General features: G+C 51.8%; 42 non-coding genes across 42 annotated transcripts; 29 read left to right on the top strand and 13 right to left on the bottom strand.

Moving 5' to 3' along the window:
• Window positions 1-71: 71 nt before the first annotated feature.
• Window positions 72-144, top strand: Trnav-cac (transfer RNA valine (anticodon CAC)). The gene has a single exon. It is a non-coding gene; the product is annotated as a tRNA-Val (tRNA).
• A 158-nt stretch (window positions 145-302) lies between these two features.
• On the top strand, window positions 303-375 carry Trnav-cac (transfer RNA valine (anticodon CAC)). The gene has a single exon. It is a non-coding gene; the product is annotated as a tRNA-Val (tRNA).
• A 158-nt stretch (window positions 376-533) lies between these two features.
• On the top strand, window positions 534-606 carry Trnav-cac (transfer RNA valine (anticodon CAC)). Its single transcript has one exon. It is a non-coding gene; the product is annotated as a tRNA-Val (tRNA).
• A 158-nt stretch (window positions 607-764) lies between these two features.
• Window positions 765-837, top strand: Trnav-cac (transfer RNA valine (anticodon CAC)). The gene has a single exon. It is a non-coding gene; the product is annotated as a tRNA-Val (tRNA).
• Window positions 838-995: 158 nt separating this feature from the next.
• Trnav-aac (transfer RNA valine (anticodon AAC)) lies at window positions 996-1,068 on the top strand. The gene has a single exon. It is a non-coding gene; the product is annotated as a tRNA-Val (tRNA).
• A 194-nt stretch (window positions 1,069-1,262) lies between these two features.
• On the bottom strand, window positions 1,263-1,334 carry Trnap-agg (transfer RNA proline (anticodon AGG)). The gene has a single exon. It is a non-coding gene; the product is annotated as a tRNA-Pro (tRNA).
• A 384-nt stretch (window positions 1,335-1,718) lies between these two features.
• Trnav-cac (transfer RNA valine (anticodon CAC)) lies at window positions 1,719-1,791 on the top strand. Its single transcript has one exon. It is a non-coding gene; the product is annotated as a tRNA-Val (tRNA).
• A 158-nt stretch (window positions 1,792-1,949) lies between these two features.
• Trnav-aac (transfer RNA valine (anticodon AAC)) lies at window positions 1,950-2,022 on the top strand. The gene has a single exon. It is a non-coding gene; the product is annotated as a tRNA-Val (tRNA).
• A 194-nt stretch (window positions 2,023-2,216) lies between these two features.
• On the bottom strand, window positions 2,217-2,288 carry Trnap-agg (transfer RNA proline (anticodon AGG)). Its single transcript has one exon. It is a non-coding gene; the product is annotated as a tRNA-Pro (tRNA).
• Window positions 2,289-2,672: 384 nt separating this feature from the next.
• On the top strand, window positions 2,673-2,745 carry Trnav-cac (transfer RNA valine (anticodon CAC)). Its single transcript has one exon. It is a non-coding gene; the product is annotated as a tRNA-Val (tRNA).
• A 158-nt stretch (window positions 2,746-2,903) lies between these two features.
• Trnav-aac (transfer RNA valine (anticodon AAC)) lies at window positions 2,904-2,976 on the top strand. The gene has a single exon. It is a non-coding gene; the product is annotated as a tRNA-Val (tRNA).
• A 194-nt stretch (window positions 2,977-3,170) lies between these two features.
• Window positions 3,171-3,242, bottom strand: Trnap-agg (transfer RNA proline (anticodon AGG)). Its single transcript has one exon. It is a non-coding gene; the product is annotated as a tRNA-Pro (tRNA).
• Window positions 3,243-3,626: 384 nt separating this feature from the next.
• Trnav-cac (transfer RNA valine (anticodon CAC)) lies at window positions 3,627-3,699 on the top strand. Its single transcript has one exon. It is a non-coding gene; the product is annotated as a tRNA-Val (tRNA).
• Window positions 3,700-3,857: 158 nt separating this feature from the next.
• Trnav-aac (transfer RNA valine (anticodon AAC)) lies at window positions 3,858-3,930 on the top strand. The gene has a single exon. It is a non-coding gene; the product is annotated as a tRNA-Val (tRNA).
• Window positions 3,931-4,124: 194 nt separating this feature from the next.
• On the bottom strand, window positions 4,125-4,196 carry Trnap-agg (transfer RNA proline (anticodon AGG)). The gene has a single exon. It is a non-coding gene; the product is annotated as a tRNA-Pro (tRNA).
• A 384-nt stretch (window positions 4,197-4,580) lies between these two features.
• Trnav-cac (transfer RNA valine (anticodon CAC)) lies at window positions 4,581-4,653 on the top strand. The gene has a single exon. It is a non-coding gene; the product is annotated as a tRNA-Val (tRNA).
• Window positions 4,654-4,811: 158 nt separating this feature from the next.
• Window positions 4,812-4,884, top strand: Trnav-aac (transfer RNA valine (anticodon AAC)). The gene has a single exon. It is a non-coding gene; the product is annotated as a tRNA-Val (tRNA).
• A 194-nt stretch (window positions 4,885-5,078) lies between these two features.
• Trnap-agg (transfer RNA proline (anticodon AGG)) lies at window positions 5,079-5,150 on the bottom strand. The gene has a single exon. It is a non-coding gene; the product is annotated as a tRNA-Pro (tRNA).
• Window positions 5,151-5,534: 384 nt separating this feature from the next.
• On the top strand, window positions 5,535-5,607 carry Trnav-cac (transfer RNA valine (anticodon CAC)). The gene has a single exon. It is a non-coding gene; the product is annotated as a tRNA-Val (tRNA).
• A 158-nt stretch (window positions 5,608-5,765) lies between these two features.
• On the top strand, window positions 5,766-5,838 carry Trnav-aac (transfer RNA valine (anticodon AAC)). The gene has a single exon. It is a non-coding gene; the product is annotated as a tRNA-Val (tRNA).
• A 194-nt stretch (window positions 5,839-6,032) lies between these two features.
• Window positions 6,033-6,104, bottom strand: Trnap-agg (transfer RNA proline (anticodon AGG)). Its single transcript has one exon. It is a non-coding gene; the product is annotated as a tRNA-Pro (tRNA).
• A 384-nt stretch (window positions 6,105-6,488) lies between these two features.
• Trnav-cac (transfer RNA valine (anticodon CAC)) lies at window positions 6,489-6,561 on the top strand. Its single transcript has one exon. It is a non-coding gene; the product is annotated as a tRNA-Val (tRNA).
• Window positions 6,562-6,719: 158 nt separating this feature from the next.
• Window positions 6,720-6,792, top strand: Trnav-aac (transfer RNA valine (anticodon AAC)). Its single transcript has one exon. It is a non-coding gene; the product is annotated as a tRNA-Val (tRNA).
• Window positions 6,793-6,986: 194 nt separating this feature from the next.
• Window positions 6,987-7,058, bottom strand: Trnap-agg (transfer RNA proline (anticodon AGG)). The gene has a single exon. It is a non-coding gene; the product is annotated as a tRNA-Pro (tRNA).
• A 384-nt stretch (window positions 7,059-7,442) lies between these two features.
• On the top strand, window positions 7,443-7,515 carry Trnav-cac (transfer RNA valine (anticodon CAC)). Its single transcript has one exon. It is a non-coding gene; the product is annotated as a tRNA-Val (tRNA).
• A 158-nt stretch (window positions 7,516-7,673) lies between these two features.
• Trnav-aac (transfer RNA valine (anticodon AAC)) lies at window positions 7,674-7,746 on the top strand. The gene has a single exon. It is a non-coding gene; the product is annotated as a tRNA-Val (tRNA).
• Window positions 7,747-7,940: 194 nt separating this feature from the next.
• On the bottom strand, window positions 7,941-8,012 carry Trnap-agg (transfer RNA proline (anticodon AGG)). The gene has a single exon. It is a non-coding gene; the product is annotated as a tRNA-Pro (tRNA).
• A 384-nt stretch (window positions 8,013-8,396) lies between these two features.
• On the top strand, window positions 8,397-8,469 carry Trnav-cac (transfer RNA valine (anticodon CAC)). Its single transcript has one exon. It is a non-coding gene; the product is annotated as a tRNA-Val (tRNA).
• A 158-nt stretch (window positions 8,470-8,627) lies between these two features.
• Window positions 8,628-8,700, top strand: Trnav-aac (transfer RNA valine (anticodon AAC)). Its single transcript has one exon. It is a non-coding gene; the product is annotated as a tRNA-Val (tRNA).
• A 194-nt stretch (window positions 8,701-8,894) lies between these two features.
• On the bottom strand, window positions 8,895-8,966 carry Trnap-agg (transfer RNA proline (anticodon AGG)). Its single transcript has one exon. It is a non-coding gene; the product is annotated as a tRNA-Pro (tRNA).
• Window positions 8,967-9,491: 525 nt separating this feature from the next.
• On the top strand, window positions 9,492-9,564 carry Trnav-cac (transfer RNA valine (anticodon CAC)). The gene has a single exon. It is a non-coding gene; the product is annotated as a tRNA-Val (tRNA).
• A 158-nt stretch (window positions 9,565-9,722) lies between these two features.
• On the top strand, window positions 9,723-9,795 carry Trnav-aac (transfer RNA valine (anticodon AAC)). The gene has a single exon. It is a non-coding gene; the product is annotated as a tRNA-Val (tRNA).
• A 194-nt stretch (window positions 9,796-9,989) lies between these two features.
• Trnap-agg (transfer RNA proline (anticodon AGG)) lies at window positions 9,990-10,061 on the bottom strand. Its single transcript has one exon. It is a non-coding gene; the product is annotated as a tRNA-Pro (tRNA).
• Window positions 10,062-10,445: 384 nt separating this feature from the next.
• Trnav-cac (transfer RNA valine (anticodon CAC)) lies at window positions 10,446-10,518 on the top strand. Its single transcript has one exon. It is a non-coding gene; the product is annotated as a tRNA-Val (tRNA).
• A 158-nt stretch (window positions 10,519-10,676) lies between these two features.
• On the top strand, window positions 10,677-10,749 carry Trnav-aac (transfer RNA valine (anticodon AAC)). The gene has a single exon. It is a non-coding gene; the product is annotated as a tRNA-Val (tRNA).
• A 194-nt stretch (window positions 10,750-10,943) lies between these two features.
• Window positions 10,944-11,015, bottom strand: Trnap-agg (transfer RNA proline (anticodon AGG)). Its single transcript has one exon. It is a non-coding gene; the product is annotated as a tRNA-Pro (tRNA).
• A 384-nt stretch (window positions 11,016-11,399) lies between these two features.
• Window positions 11,400-11,472, top strand: Trnav-cac (transfer RNA valine (anticodon CAC)). The gene has a single exon. It is a non-coding gene; the product is annotated as a tRNA-Val (tRNA).
• A 158-nt stretch (window positions 11,473-11,630) lies between these two features.
• Window positions 11,631-11,703, top strand: Trnav-aac (transfer RNA valine (anticodon AAC)). The gene has a single exon. It is a non-coding gene; the product is annotated as a tRNA-Val (tRNA).
• A 194-nt stretch (window positions 11,704-11,897) lies between these two features.
• On the bottom strand, window positions 11,898-11,969 carry Trnap-agg (transfer RNA proline (anticodon AGG)). The gene has a single exon. It is a non-coding gene; the product is annotated as a tRNA-Pro (tRNA).
• Window positions 11,970-12,353: 384 nt separating this feature from the next.
• Trnav-cac (transfer RNA valine (anticodon CAC)) lies at window positions 12,354-12,426 on the top strand. Its single transcript has one exon. It is a non-coding gene; the product is annotated as a tRNA-Val (tRNA).
• Window positions 12,427-12,584: 158 nt separating this feature from the next.
• On the top strand, window positions 12,585-12,657 carry Trnav-aac (transfer RNA valine (anticodon AAC)). Its single transcript has one exon. It is a non-coding gene; the product is annotated as a tRNA-Val (tRNA).
• Window positions 12,658-12,851: 194 nt separating this feature from the next.
• Trnap-agg (transfer RNA proline (anticodon AGG)) lies at window positions 12,852-12,923 on the bottom strand. The gene has a single exon. It is a non-coding gene; the product is annotated as a tRNA-Pro (tRNA).
• Window positions 12,924-13,116: the final 193 nt, after the last annotated feature.

Raw genomic sequence — 13,116 nt, 5'->3', positions numbered from 1 at the left:
ATTTATTGAATTTTTTAGTTACGATGGCAACATCACTACAAGTTGTCTGTGAAGTAAGGTGCACACAAGCAGTTTCCGTGGTGTAGCGGTTATCACGTCTGCTTCACACGCAGAAGGTCCCCGGTTCGATCCCGGGCGGGAACATTATTTTCCTGCCTATGTCGTATTGTCCTCCAATGAGCCACGTCGTGTGTGGATCTGCTGCATGTCCCTTCGTTTTGCAAGTACCACATTTATTGAATTTTTTAGTTACGATGGCAACATCACTACAAGTTGTCTGTGAAGTAAGGTGCACACAAGCAGTTTCCGTGGTGTAGCGGTTATCACGTCTGCTTCACACGCAGAAGGTCCCCGGTTCGATCCCGGGCGGGAACAGTATTTTCCTGCCTATGTCGTATTGTCCTCCAATGAGCCACGTCGTGTGTGGATCTGCTGCATGTCCCTTCGTTTTGCAAGTACCACATTTATTGAATTTATTAGTTACGATGGCAACATCACTACAAGTTGTCTGTGAAGTAAGGTGCACACAAGCAGTTTCCGTGGTGTAGCGGTTAACACGTCTGCTTCACACGCAGAAGGTCCCCGGTTCGATCCCGGGCGGGAACAGTATTTTCCTGCCTATGTCGTATTGTCCTCCAATGAGCCACGTCGTGTGTGGATCTGCTGCATGTCCCTTCGTTTTGCAAGTACCACATTTATTGAATTTTTTAGTTACGATGGCAACATCACTACAAGTTGTCTGTGAAGTAAGGTGCACACAAGCAGTTTCCGTGGTGTAGCGGTTATCACGTCTGCTTCACACGCAGAAGGTCCCCGGTTCGATCCCGGGCGGGAACAGTATTTTCCTGCCTATGTCGTATTGTCCTCCAATGAGCCACGTCGTGTGTGGATCTGCTGCATGTCCCTTCGTTTTGCAAGTACCACATTTATTGAATTTTTTAGTTACGATGGCAACATCACTACAAGTTGTCTGTGAAGTAAGGTGCTCACAAGCAGTTTCCGTGGTGTAGCGGTTATCACGTCTGCCTAACACGCAGAAGGTCCCCGGTTCGATCCCGGGCGGAAACACTTTTTCGTCACTTTAAGCAAGACTTACTAACATGCATCTGCTACCATCTGTACCCGAAACCTTCGTAATCGCCTTCACGCGTCGGACCAGAGTGTCAATTGCTCACATCAAATAAGAAATTCATTTGATATTGACGGCGAGCTTTTTGCGATCACTCAGCCACTGACGCGCGATCAGTTTGCACGAAACGCTAGGGCTCGTCCGGGATTTGAACCCGGGACCTCCTGCACCCTAAGCAGGAATCATACCCCTAGACCAACGAGCCCTGTGACACAGCGAATGCCAATTATTCCAGTCCCTCGATTTCGTCCAGTTTGCCCTGGAAGTCTCGTGTAGGCTGGCGGGATGGGGGCGGCGCGAATTCCCGGGCTATTGGCATCTACATGTAGAGCTGCCGCTGGGCGCGCACTTCCTGCTGCTAAGGAGGTGATTGTTTTTGCTGATGTGACTTGCAATAACGACTGCGCGAAACGCCGCTATCTCGTTCGGGATGCTACGGCAGACACTCTCTATTGCACCCCGAAGTCTTCTTGAGCCCTCGGCTGTGATGGGTTTCAGGCTGTCAAGAGAACTATGGTGTGTGCATGCGCGCACGAGAGAAAGGTTGAAGCGTTTTCGAGTATACAATGATGGACGCGTCGTGTCCGTCGTTTCCGTAGTGTAGCGGTTATCACGTCTGCTTCACACGCAGAAGGTCCCCGGTTCGATCCCGGGCGGAAACAGTATTTTCCTGCCTATGTCGTATTGTCCTCCAATGAGCCACGTCGTGTGTGGATCTGCTGCATGTCCCTTCGTTTTGCAAGTACCACATTTATTGAATTTTTTAGTTACGATGGCAACATCACTACAAGTTGTCTGTGAAGTAAGGTGCACACAAGCAGTTTCCGTGGTGTAGCGGTTATCACGTCTGCCTAACACGCAGAAGGTCCCCGGTTCGATCCCGGGCGGAAACACTTTTTCATCACTTTAAGCAAGACTTACTAACATGCATCTGCTACCATCTGTACCCGAAACCTTCGTAATCGCCTTCACGCGTCGGACCAGAGTGTCAATTGCTCACATCAAATAAGAAATTCATTTGATATTGACGGCGAGCTTTTTGCGATCACTCAGCCACTGACGCGCGATCAGTTTGCACGAAACGCTAGGGCTCGTCCGGGATTTGAACCCGGGACCTCCTGCACCCTAAGCAGGAATCATACCCCTAGACCAACGAGCCCTGTGACACAGCGAATGCCAATTATTCCAGTCCCTCGATTTCGTCCAGTTTGCCCTGGAAGTCTCGTGTAGGCTGGCGGGATGGGGGCGGCGCGAATTCCCGGGCTATTGGCATCTACATGTAGAGCTGCCGCTGGGCGCGCACTTCCTGCTGCTAAGGAGGTGATTGTTTTTGCTGATGTGACTTGCAATAACGACTGCGCGAAACGCCGCTATCTCGTTCGGGATGCTACGGCAGACACTCTCTATTGCACCCCGAAGTCTTCTTGAGCCCTCGGCTGTGATGGGTTTCAGGCTGTCAAGAGAACTATGGTGTGTGCATGCGCGCACGAGAGAAAGGTTGAAGCGTCTTCGAGTATACAATGATGGACGCGTCGTGTCCGTCGTTTCCGTAGTGTAGCGGTTATCACGTCTGCTTCACACGCAGAAGGTCCCCGGTTCGATCCCGGGCGGGAACAGTATTTTCCTGCCTATGTCGTATTGTCCTCCAATGAGCCACGTCGTGTGTGGATCTGCTGCATGTCCCTTCGTTTTGCAAGTACCACATTTATTGAATTTTTTAGTTACGATGGCAACATCACTACAAGTTGTCTGTGAAGTAAGGTGCACACAAGCAGTTTCCGTGGTGTAGCGGTTATCACGTCTGCCTAACACGCAGAAGGTCCCCGGTTCGATCCCGGGCGGAAACACTTTTTCATCACTTTAAGCAAGACTTACTAACATGCATCTGCTACCATCTGTACCCGAAACCTTCGTAATCGCCTTCACGCGTCGGACCAGAGTGTCAATTGCTCACATCAAATAAGAAATTCATTTGATATTGACGGCGAGCTTTTTGCGATCACTCAGCCACTGACGCGCGATCAGTTTGCACGAAACGCTAGGGCTCGTCCGGGATTTGAACCCGGGACCTCCTGCACCCTAAGCAGGAATCATACCCCTAGACCAACGAGCCCTGTGACACAGCGAATGCCAATTATTCCAGTCCCTCGATTTCGTCCAGTTTGCCCTGGAAGTCTCGTGTAGGCTGGCGGGATGGGGGCGGCGCGAATTCCCGGGCTATTGGCATCTACATGTAGAGCTGCCGCTGGGCGCGCACTTCCTGCTGCTAAGGAGGTGATTGTTTTTGCTGATGTGACTTGCAATAACGACTGCGCGAAACGCCGCTATCTCGTTCGGGATGCTACGGCAGACACTCTCTATTGCACCCCGAAGTCTTCTTGAGCCCTCGGCTGTGATGGGTTTCAGGCTGTCAAGAGAACTATGGTGTGTGCATGCGCGCACGAGAGAAAGGTTGAAGCGTCTTCGAGTATACAATGATGGACGCGTCGTGTCCGTCGTTTCCGTAGTGTAGCGGTTATCACGTCTGCTTCACACGCAGAAGGTCCCCGGTTCGATCCCGGGCGGGAACAGTATTTTCCTGCCTATGTCGTATTGTCCTCCAATGAGCCACGTCGTGTGTGGATCTGCTGCATGTCCCTTCGTTTTGCAAGTACCACATTTATTGAATTTTTTAGTTACGATGGCAACATCACTACAAGTTGTCTGTGAAGTAAGGTGCACACAAGCAGTTTCCGTGGTGTAGCGGTTATCACGTCTGCCTAACACGCAGAAGGTCCCCGGTTCGATCCCGGGCGGAAACACTTTTTCATCACTTTAAGCAAGACTTACTAACATGCATCTGCTACCATCTGTACCCGAAACCTTCGTAATCGCCTTCACGCGTCGGACCAGAGTGTCAATTGCTCACATCAAATAAGAAATTCATTTGATATTGACGGCGAGCTTTTTGCGATCACTCAGCCACTGACGCGCGATCAGTTTGCACGAAACGCTAGGGCTCGTCCGGGATTTGAACCCGGGACCTCCTGCACCCTAAGCAGGAATCATACCCCTAGACCAACGAGCCCTGTGACACAGCGAATGCCAATTATTCCAGTCCCTCGATTTCGTCCAGTTTGCCCTGGAAGTCTCGTGTAGGCTGGCGGGATGGGGGCGGCGCGAATTCCCGGGCTATTGGCATCTACATGTAGAGCTGCCGCTGGGCGCGCACTTCCTGCTGCTAAGGAGGTGATTGTTTTTGCTGATGTGACTTGCAATAACGACTGCGCGAAACGCCGCTATCTCGTTCGGGATGCTACGGCAGACACTCTCTATTGCACCCCGAAGTCTTCTTGAGCCCTCGGCTGTGATGGGTTTCAGGCTGTCAAGAGAACTATGGTGTGTGCATGCGCGCACGAGAGAAAGGTTGAAGCGTCTTCGAGTATACAATGATGGACGCGTCGTGTCCGTCGTTTCCGTAGTGTAGCGGTTATCACGTCTGCTTCACACGCAGAAGGTCCCCGGTTCGATCCCGGGCGGGAACAGTATTTTCCTGCCTATGTCGTATTGTCCTCCAATGAGCCACGTCGTGTGTGGATCTGCTGCATGTCCCTTCGTTTTGCAAGTACCACATTTATTGAATTTTTTAGTTACGATGGCAACATCACTACAAGTTGTCTGTGAAGTAAGGTGCACACAAGCAGTTTCCGTGGTGTAGCGGTTATCACGTCTGCCTAACACGCAGAAGGTCCCCGGTTCGATCCCGGGCGGAAACACTTTTTCATCACTTTAAGCAAGACTTACTAACATGCATCTGCTACCATCTGTACCCGAAACCTTCGTAATCGCCTTCACGCGTCGGACCAGAGTGTCAATTGCTCACATCAAATAAGAAATTCATTTGATATTGACGGCGAGCTTTTTGCGATCACTCAGCCACTGACGCGCGATCAGTTTGCACGAAACGCTAGGGCTCGTCCGGGATTTGAACCCGGGACCTCCTGCACCCTAAGCAGGAATCATACCCCTAGACCAACGAGCCCTGTGACACAGCGAATGCCAATTATTCCAGTCCCTCGATTTCGTCCAGTTTGCCCTGGAAGTCTCGTGTAGGCTGGCGGGATGGGGGCGGCGCGAATTCCCGGGCTATTGGCATCTACATGTAGAGCTGCCGCTGGGCGCGCACTTCCTGCTGCTAAGGAGGTGATTGTTTTTGCTGATGTGACTTGCAATAACGACTGCGCGAAACGCCGCTATCTCGTTCGGGATGCTACGGCAGACACTCTCTATTGCACCCCGAAGTCTTCTTGAGCCCTCGGCTGTGATGGGTTTCAGGCTGTCAAGAGAACTATGGTGTGTGCATGCGCGCACGAGAGAAAGGTTGAAGCGTCTTCGAGTATACAATGATGGACGCGTCGTGTCCGTCGTTTCCGTAGTGTAGCGGTTATCACGTCTGCTTCACACGCAGAAGGTCCCCGGTTCGATCCCGGGCGGGAACAGTATTTTCCTGCCTATGTCGTATTGTCCTCCAATGAGCCACGTCGTGTGTGGATCTGCTGCATGTCCCTTCGTTTTGCAAGTACCACATTTATTGAATTTTTTAGTTACGATGGCAACATCACTACAAGTTGTCTGTGAAGTAAGGTGCACACAAGCAGTTTCCGTGGTGTAGCGGTTATCACGTCTGCCTAACACGCAGAAGGTCCCCGGTTCGATCCCGGGCGGAAACACTTTTTCATCACTTTAAGCAAGACTTACTAACATGCATCTGCTACCATCTGTACCCGAAACCTTCGTAATCGCCTTCACGCGTCGGACCAGAGTGTCAATTGCTCACATCAAATAAGAAATTCATTTGATATTGACGGCGAGCTTTTTGCGATCACTCAGCCACTGACGCGCGATCAGTTTGCACGAAACGCTAGGGCTCGTCCGGGATTTGAACCCGGGACCTCCTGCACCCTAAGCAGGAATCATACCCCTAGACCAACGAGCCCTGTGACACAGCGAATGCCAATTATTCCAGTCCCTCGATTTCGTCCAGTTTGCCCTGGAAGTCTCGTGTAGGCTGGCGGGATGGGGGCGGCGCGAATTCCCGGGCTATTGGCATCTACATGTAGAGCTGCCGCTGGGCGCGCACTTCCTGCTGCTAAGGAGGTGATTGTTTTTGCTGATGTGACTTGCAATAACGACTGCGCGAAACGCCGCTATCTCGTTCGGGATGCTACGGCAGACACTCTCTATTGCACCCCGAAGTCTTCTTGAGCCCTCGGCTGTGATGGGTTTCAGGCTGTCAAGAGAACTATGGTGTGTGCATGCGCGCACGAGAGAAAGGTTGAAGCGTCTTCGAGTATACAATGATGGACGCGTCGTGTCCGTCGTTTCCGTAGTGTAGCGGTTATCACGTCTGCTTCACACGCAGAAGGTCCCCGGTTCGATCCCGGGCGGGAACAGTATTTTCCTGCCTATGTCGTATTGTCCTCCAATGAGCCACGTCGTGTGTGGATCTGCTGCATGTCCCTTCGTTTTGCAAGTACCACATTTATTGAATTTTTTAGTTACGATGGCAACATCACTACAAGTTGTCTGTGAAGTAAGGTGCACACAAGCAGTTTCCGTGGTGTAGCGGTTATCACGTCTGCCTAACACGCAGAAGGTCCCCGGTTCGATCCCGGGCGGAAACACTTTTTCATCACTTTAAGCAAGACTTACTAACATGCATCTGCTACCATCTGTACCCGAAACCTTCGTAATCGCCTTCACGCGTCGGACCAGAGTGTCAATTGCTCACATCAAATAAGAAATTCATTTGATATTGACGGCGAGCTTTTTGCGATCACTCAGCCACTGACGCGCGATCAGTTTGCACGAAACGCTAGGGCTCGTCCGGGATTTGAACCCGGGACCTCCTGCACCCTAAGCAGGAATCATACCCCTAGACCAACGAGCCCTGTGACACAGCGAATGCCAATTATTCCAGTCCCTCGATTTCGTCCAGTTTGCCCTGGAAGTCTCGTGTAGGCTGGCGGGATGGGGGCGGCGCGAATTCCCGGGCTATTGGCATCTACATGTAGAGCTGCCGCTGGGCGCGCACTTCCTGCTGCTAAGGAGGTGATTGTTTTTGCTGATGTGACTTGCAATAACGACTGCGCGAAACGCCGCTATCTCGTTCGGGATGCTACGGCAGACACTCTCTATTGCACCCCGAAGTCTTCTTGAGCCCTCGGCTGTGATGGGTTTCAGGCTGTCAAGAGAACTATGGTGTGTGCATGCGCGCACGAGAGAAAGGTTGAAGCGTCTTCGAGTATACAATGATGGACGCGTCGTGTCCGTCGTTTCCGTAGTGTAGCGGTTATCACGTCTGCTTCACACGCAGAAGGTCCCCGGTTCGATCCCGGGCGGGAACAGTATTTTCCTGCCTATGTCGTATTGTCCTCCAATGAGCCACGTCGTGTGTGGATCTGCTGCATGTCCCTTCGTTTTGCAAGTACCACATTTATTGAATTTTTTAGTTACGATGGCAACATCACTACAAGTTGTCTGTGAAGTAAGGTGCACACAAGCAGTTTCCGTGGTGTAGCGGTTATCACGTCTGCCTAACACGCAGAAGGTACCCGGTTCGATCCCGGGCGGAAACACTTTTTCATCACTTTAAGCAAGACTTACTAACATGCATCTGCTACCATCTGTACCCGAAACCTTCGTAATCGCCTTCACGCGTCGGACCAGAGTGTCAATTGCTCACATCAAATAAGAAATTCATTTGATATTGACGGCGAGCTTTTTGCGATCACTCAGCCACTGACGCGCGATCAGTTTGCACGAAACGCTAGGGCTCGTCCGGGATTTGAACCCGGGACCTCCTGCACCCTAAGCAGGAATCATACCCCTAGACCAACGAGCCCTGTGACACAGCGAATGCCAATTATTCCAGTCCCTCGATTTCGTCCAGTTTGCCCTGGAAGTCTCGTGTAGGCTGGCGGGATGGGGGCGGCGCGAATTCCCGGGCTATTGGCATCTACATGTAGAGCTGCCGCTGGGCGCGCACTTCCTGCTGCTAAGGAGGTGATTGTTTTTGCTGATGTGACTTGCAATAACGACTGCGCGAAACGCCGCTATCTCGTTCGGGATGCTACGGCAGACACTCTCTATTGCACCCCGAAGTCTTCTTGAGCCCTCGGCTGTGATGGGTTTCAGGCTGTCAAGAGAACTATGGTGTGTGCATGCGCGCACGAGAGAAAGGTTGAAGCGTCTTCGAGTATACAATGATGGACGCGTCGTGTCCGTCGTTTCCGTAGTGTAGCGGTTATCACGTCTGCTTCACACGCAGAAGGTCCCCGGTTCGATCCCGGGCGGGAACAGTATTTTCCTGCCTATGTCGTATTGTCCTCCAATGAGCCACGTCGTGTGTGGATCTGCTGCATGTCCCTTCGTTTTGCAAGTACCACATTTATTGAATTTTTTAGTTACGATGGCAACATCACTACAAGTTGTCTGTGAAGTAAGGTGCACACAAGCAGTTTCCGTGGTGTAGCGGTTATCACGTCTGCCTAACACGCAGAAGGTCCCCGGTTCGATCCCGGGCGGAAACACTTTTTCATCACTTTAAGCAAGACTTACTAACATGCATCTGCTACCATCTGTACCCGAAACCTTCGTAATCGCCTTCACGCGTCGGACCAGAGTGTCAATTGCTCACATCAAATAAGAAATTCATTTGATATTGACGGCGAGCTTTTTGCGATCACTCAGCCACTGACGCGCGATCAGTTTGCACGAAACGCTAGGGCTCGTCCGGGATTTGAACCCGGGACCTCCTGCACCCTAAGCAGGAATCATACCCCTAGACCAACGAGCCCTGTGACACAGCGAATGCCAATTATTCCAGTCCCTCGATTTCGTCCAGTTTGCCCTGGAAGTCTCGTGTAGGCTGGCGGGATGGGGGCGGCGCGAATTCCCGGGCTATTGGCATCTACATGTACCCCTAGACCAACGAGCCCTGTGACACAGCGAATGCCAATTATTCCAGTCCCTCGATTTCGTCCAGTTTGCCCTGGAAGTCTCGTGTAGGCTGGCGGGATGGGGGCGGCGCGAATTCCCGGGCTATTGGCATCTACATGTAGAGCTGCCGCTGGGCGCGCACTTCCTGCTGCTAAGGAGGTGATTGTTTTTGCTGATGTGACTTGCAATAACGACTGCGCGAAACGCCGCTATCTCGTTCGGGATGCTACGGCAGACACTCTCTATTGCACCCCGAAGTCTTCTTGAGCCCTCGGCTGTGATGGGTTTCAGGCTGTCAAGAGAACTATGGTGTGTGCATGCGCGCACGAGAGAAAGGTTGAAGCGTCTTCGAGTATACAATGATGGACGCGTCGTGTCCGTCGTTTCCGTAGTGTAGCGGTTATCACGTCTGCTTCACACGCAGAAGGTCCCCGGTTCGATCCCGGGCGGGAACAGTATTTTCCTGCCTATGTCGTATTGTCCTCCAATGAGCCACGTCGTGTGTGGATCTGCTGCATGTCCCTTCGTTTTGCAAGTACCACATTTATTGAATTTTTTAGTTACGATGGCAACATCACTACAAGTTGTCTGTGAAGTAAGGTGCACACAAGCAGTTTCCGTGGTGTAGCGGTTATCACGTCTGCCTAACACGCAGAAGGTCCCCGGTTCGATCCCGGGCGGAAACACTTTTTCATCACTTTAAGCAAGACTTACTAACATGCATCTGCTACCATCTGTACCCGAAACCTTCGTAATCGCCTTCACGCGTCGGACCAGAGTGTCAATTGCTCACATCAAATAAGAAATTCATTTGATATTGACGGCGAGCTTTTTGCGATCACTCAGCCACTGACGCGCGATCAGTTTGCACGAAACGCTAGGGCTCGTCCGGGATTTGAACCCGGGACCTCCTGCACCCTAAGCAGGAATCATACCCCTAGACCAACGAGCCCTGTGACACAGCGAATGCCAATTATTCCAGTCCCTCGATTTCGTCCAGTTTGCCCTGGAAGTCTCGTGTAGGCTGGCGGGATGGGGGCGGCGCGAATTCCCGGGCTATTGGCATCTACATGTAGAGCTGCCGCTGGGCGCGCACTTCCTGCTGCTAAGGAGGTGATTGTTTTTGCTGATGTGACTTGCAATAACGACTGCGCGAAACGCCGCTATCTCGTTCGGGATGCTACGGCAGACACTCTCTATTGCACCCCGAAGTCTTCTTGAGCCCTCGGCTGTGATGGGTTTCAGGCTGTCAAGAGAACTATGGTGTGTGCATGCGCGCACGAGAGAAAGGTTGAAGCGTCTTCGAGTATACAATGATGGACGCGTCGTGTCCGTCGTTTCCGTAGTGTAGCGGTTATCACGTCTGCTTCACACGCAGAAGGTCCCCGGTTCGATCCCGGGCGGGAACAGTATTTTCCTGCCTATGTCGTATTGTCCTCCAATGAGCCACGTCGTGTGTGGATCTGCTGCATGTCCCTTCGTTTTGCAAGTACCACATTTATTGAATTTTTTAGTTACGATGGCAACATCACTACAAGTTGTCTGTGAAGTAAGGTGCACACAAGCAGTTTCCGTGGTGTAGCGGTTATCACGTCTGCCTAACACGCAGAAGGTCCCCGGTTCGATCCCGGGCGGAAACACTTTTTCATCACTTTAAGCAAGACTTACTAACATGCATCTGCTACCATCTGTACCCGAAACCTTCGTAATCGCCTTCACGCGTCGGACCAGAGTGTCAATTGCTCACATCAAATAAGAAATTCATTTGATATTGACGGCGAGCTTTTTGCGATCACTCAGCCACTGACGCGCGATCAGTTTGCACAAAACGCTAGGGCTCGTCCGGGATTTGAACCCGGGACCTCCTGCACCCTAAGCAGGAATCATACCCCTAGACCAACGAGCCCTGTGACACAGCGAATGCCAATTATTCCAGTCCCTCGATTTCGTCCAGTTTGCCCTGGAAGTCTCGTGTAGGCTGGCGGGATGGGGGCGGCGCGAATTCCCGGGCTATTGGCATCTACGTGTAGAGCTGCCGCTGGGCGCGCACTTCCTGCTGCTAAGGAGGTGATTGTTTTTGCTGATGTGACTTGCAATAACGACTGCGCGAAACGCCGCTATCTCGTTCGGGATGCTACGGCAGACACTCTCTATTGCACCCCGAAGTCTTCTTGAGCCCTCGGCTGTGATGGGTTTCAGGCTGTCAAGAGAACTATGGTGTGTGCATGCGCGCACGAGAGAAAGGTTGAAGCGTTTTCGAGTATACAATGATGGACGCGTCGTGTCCGTCGTTTCCGTAGTGTAGCGGTTATCACGTCTGCTTCACACGCAGAAGGTCCCCGGTTCGATCCCGGGCGGGAACAGTATTTTCCTGCCTATGTCGTATTGTCCTCCAATGAGCCACGTCGTGTGTGGATCTGCTGCATGTCCCTTCGTTTTGCAAGTACCACATTTATTGAATTTTTTAGTTACGATGGCAACATCACTACAAGTTGTCTGTGAAGTAAGGTGCACACAAGCAGTTTCCGTGGTGTAGCGGTTATCACGTCTGCCTAACACGCAGAAGGTCCCCGGTTCGATCCCGGGCGGAAACACTTTTTCATCACTTTAAGCAAGACTTACTAACATGCATCTGCTACCATCTGTACCCGAAACCTTCGTAATCGCCTTCACGCGTCGGACCAGAGTGTCAATTGCTCACATCAAATAAGAAATTCATTTGATATTGACGGCGAGCTTTTTGCGATCACTCAGCCACTGACGCGCGATCAGTTTGCACAAAACGCTAGGGCTCGTCCGGGATTTGAACCCGGGACCTCCTGCACCCTAAGCAGGAATCATACCCCTAGACCAACGAGCCCTGTGACACAGCGAATGCCAATTATTCCAGTCCCTCGATTTCGTCCAGTTTGCCCTGGAAGTCTCGTGTAGGCTGGCGGGATGGGGGCGGCGCGAATTCCCGGGCTATTGGCATCTACATGTAGAGCTGCCGCTGGGCGCGCACTTCCTGCTGCTAAGGAGGTGATTGTTTTTGCTGATGTGACTTGCAATAACGACTGCGCGAAACGCCGCTATCTCGTTCGGGATGCTACGGCAGACACTCTCTATTGCACCCCGAAGTCTTCTTGAGCCCTCGGCTGTGATGGGTTTCAGGCTGTCAAGAGAACTATGGTGTGTGCATGCGCGCACGAGAGAAAGGTTGAAGCGTTTTCGAGTATACAATGATGGACGCGTCGTGTCCGTCGTTTCCGTAGTGTAGCGGTTATCACGTCTGCTTCACACGCAGAAGGTCCCCGGTTCGATCCCGGGCGGGAACAGTATTTTCCTGCCTATGTCGTATTGTCCTCCAATGAGCCACGTCGTGTGTGGATCTGCTGCATGTCCCTTCGTTTTGCAAGTACCACATTTATTGAATTTTTTAGTTACGATGGCAACATCACTACAAGTTGTCTGTGAAGTAAGGTGCACACAAGCAGTTTCCGTGGTGTAGCGGTTATCACGTCTGCCTAACACGCGGAAGGTCCCCGGTTCGATCCCGGGCGGAAACACTTTTTCATCACTTTAAGCAAGACTTACTAACATGCATCTGCTACCATCTGTACCCGAAACCTTCGTAATCGCCTTCACGCGTCGGACCAGAGTGTCAATTGCTCACATCAAATAAGAAATTCATTTGATATTGACGGCGAGCTTTTTGCGATCACTCAGCCACTGACGCGCGATCAGTTTGCACAAAACGCTAGGGCTCGTCCGGGATTTGAACCCGGGACCTCCTGCACCCTAAGCAGGAATCATACCCCTAGACCAACGAGCCCTGTGACACAGCGAATGCCCATTATTCCAGTCCCTCGATTTCGTCCAGTTTGCCCTGGAAGTCTCGTGTAGGCTGGCGGGATGGGGGCGGCGCGAATTCCCGGGCTATTGGCATCTACGTGTAGAGCTGCCGCTGGGCGCGCACTTCCTGCTGCTAAGGAGGTGATTGTTTTTGCTGATGTGACTTGCAATAA

Source organism: Schistocerca nitens, chromosome 2 (genome assembly GCF_023898315.1).
Source record: "Schistocerca nitens isolate TAMUIC-IGC-003100 chromosome 2, iqSchNite1.1, whole genome shotgun sequence".
NCBI classification, from domain to species: Eukaryota; Metazoa; Arthropoda; class Insecta; order Orthoptera; family Acrididae; genus Schistocerca; species Schistocerca nitens.
This window is presented reverse-complemented; position numbering and strand designations above follow the sequence as displayed.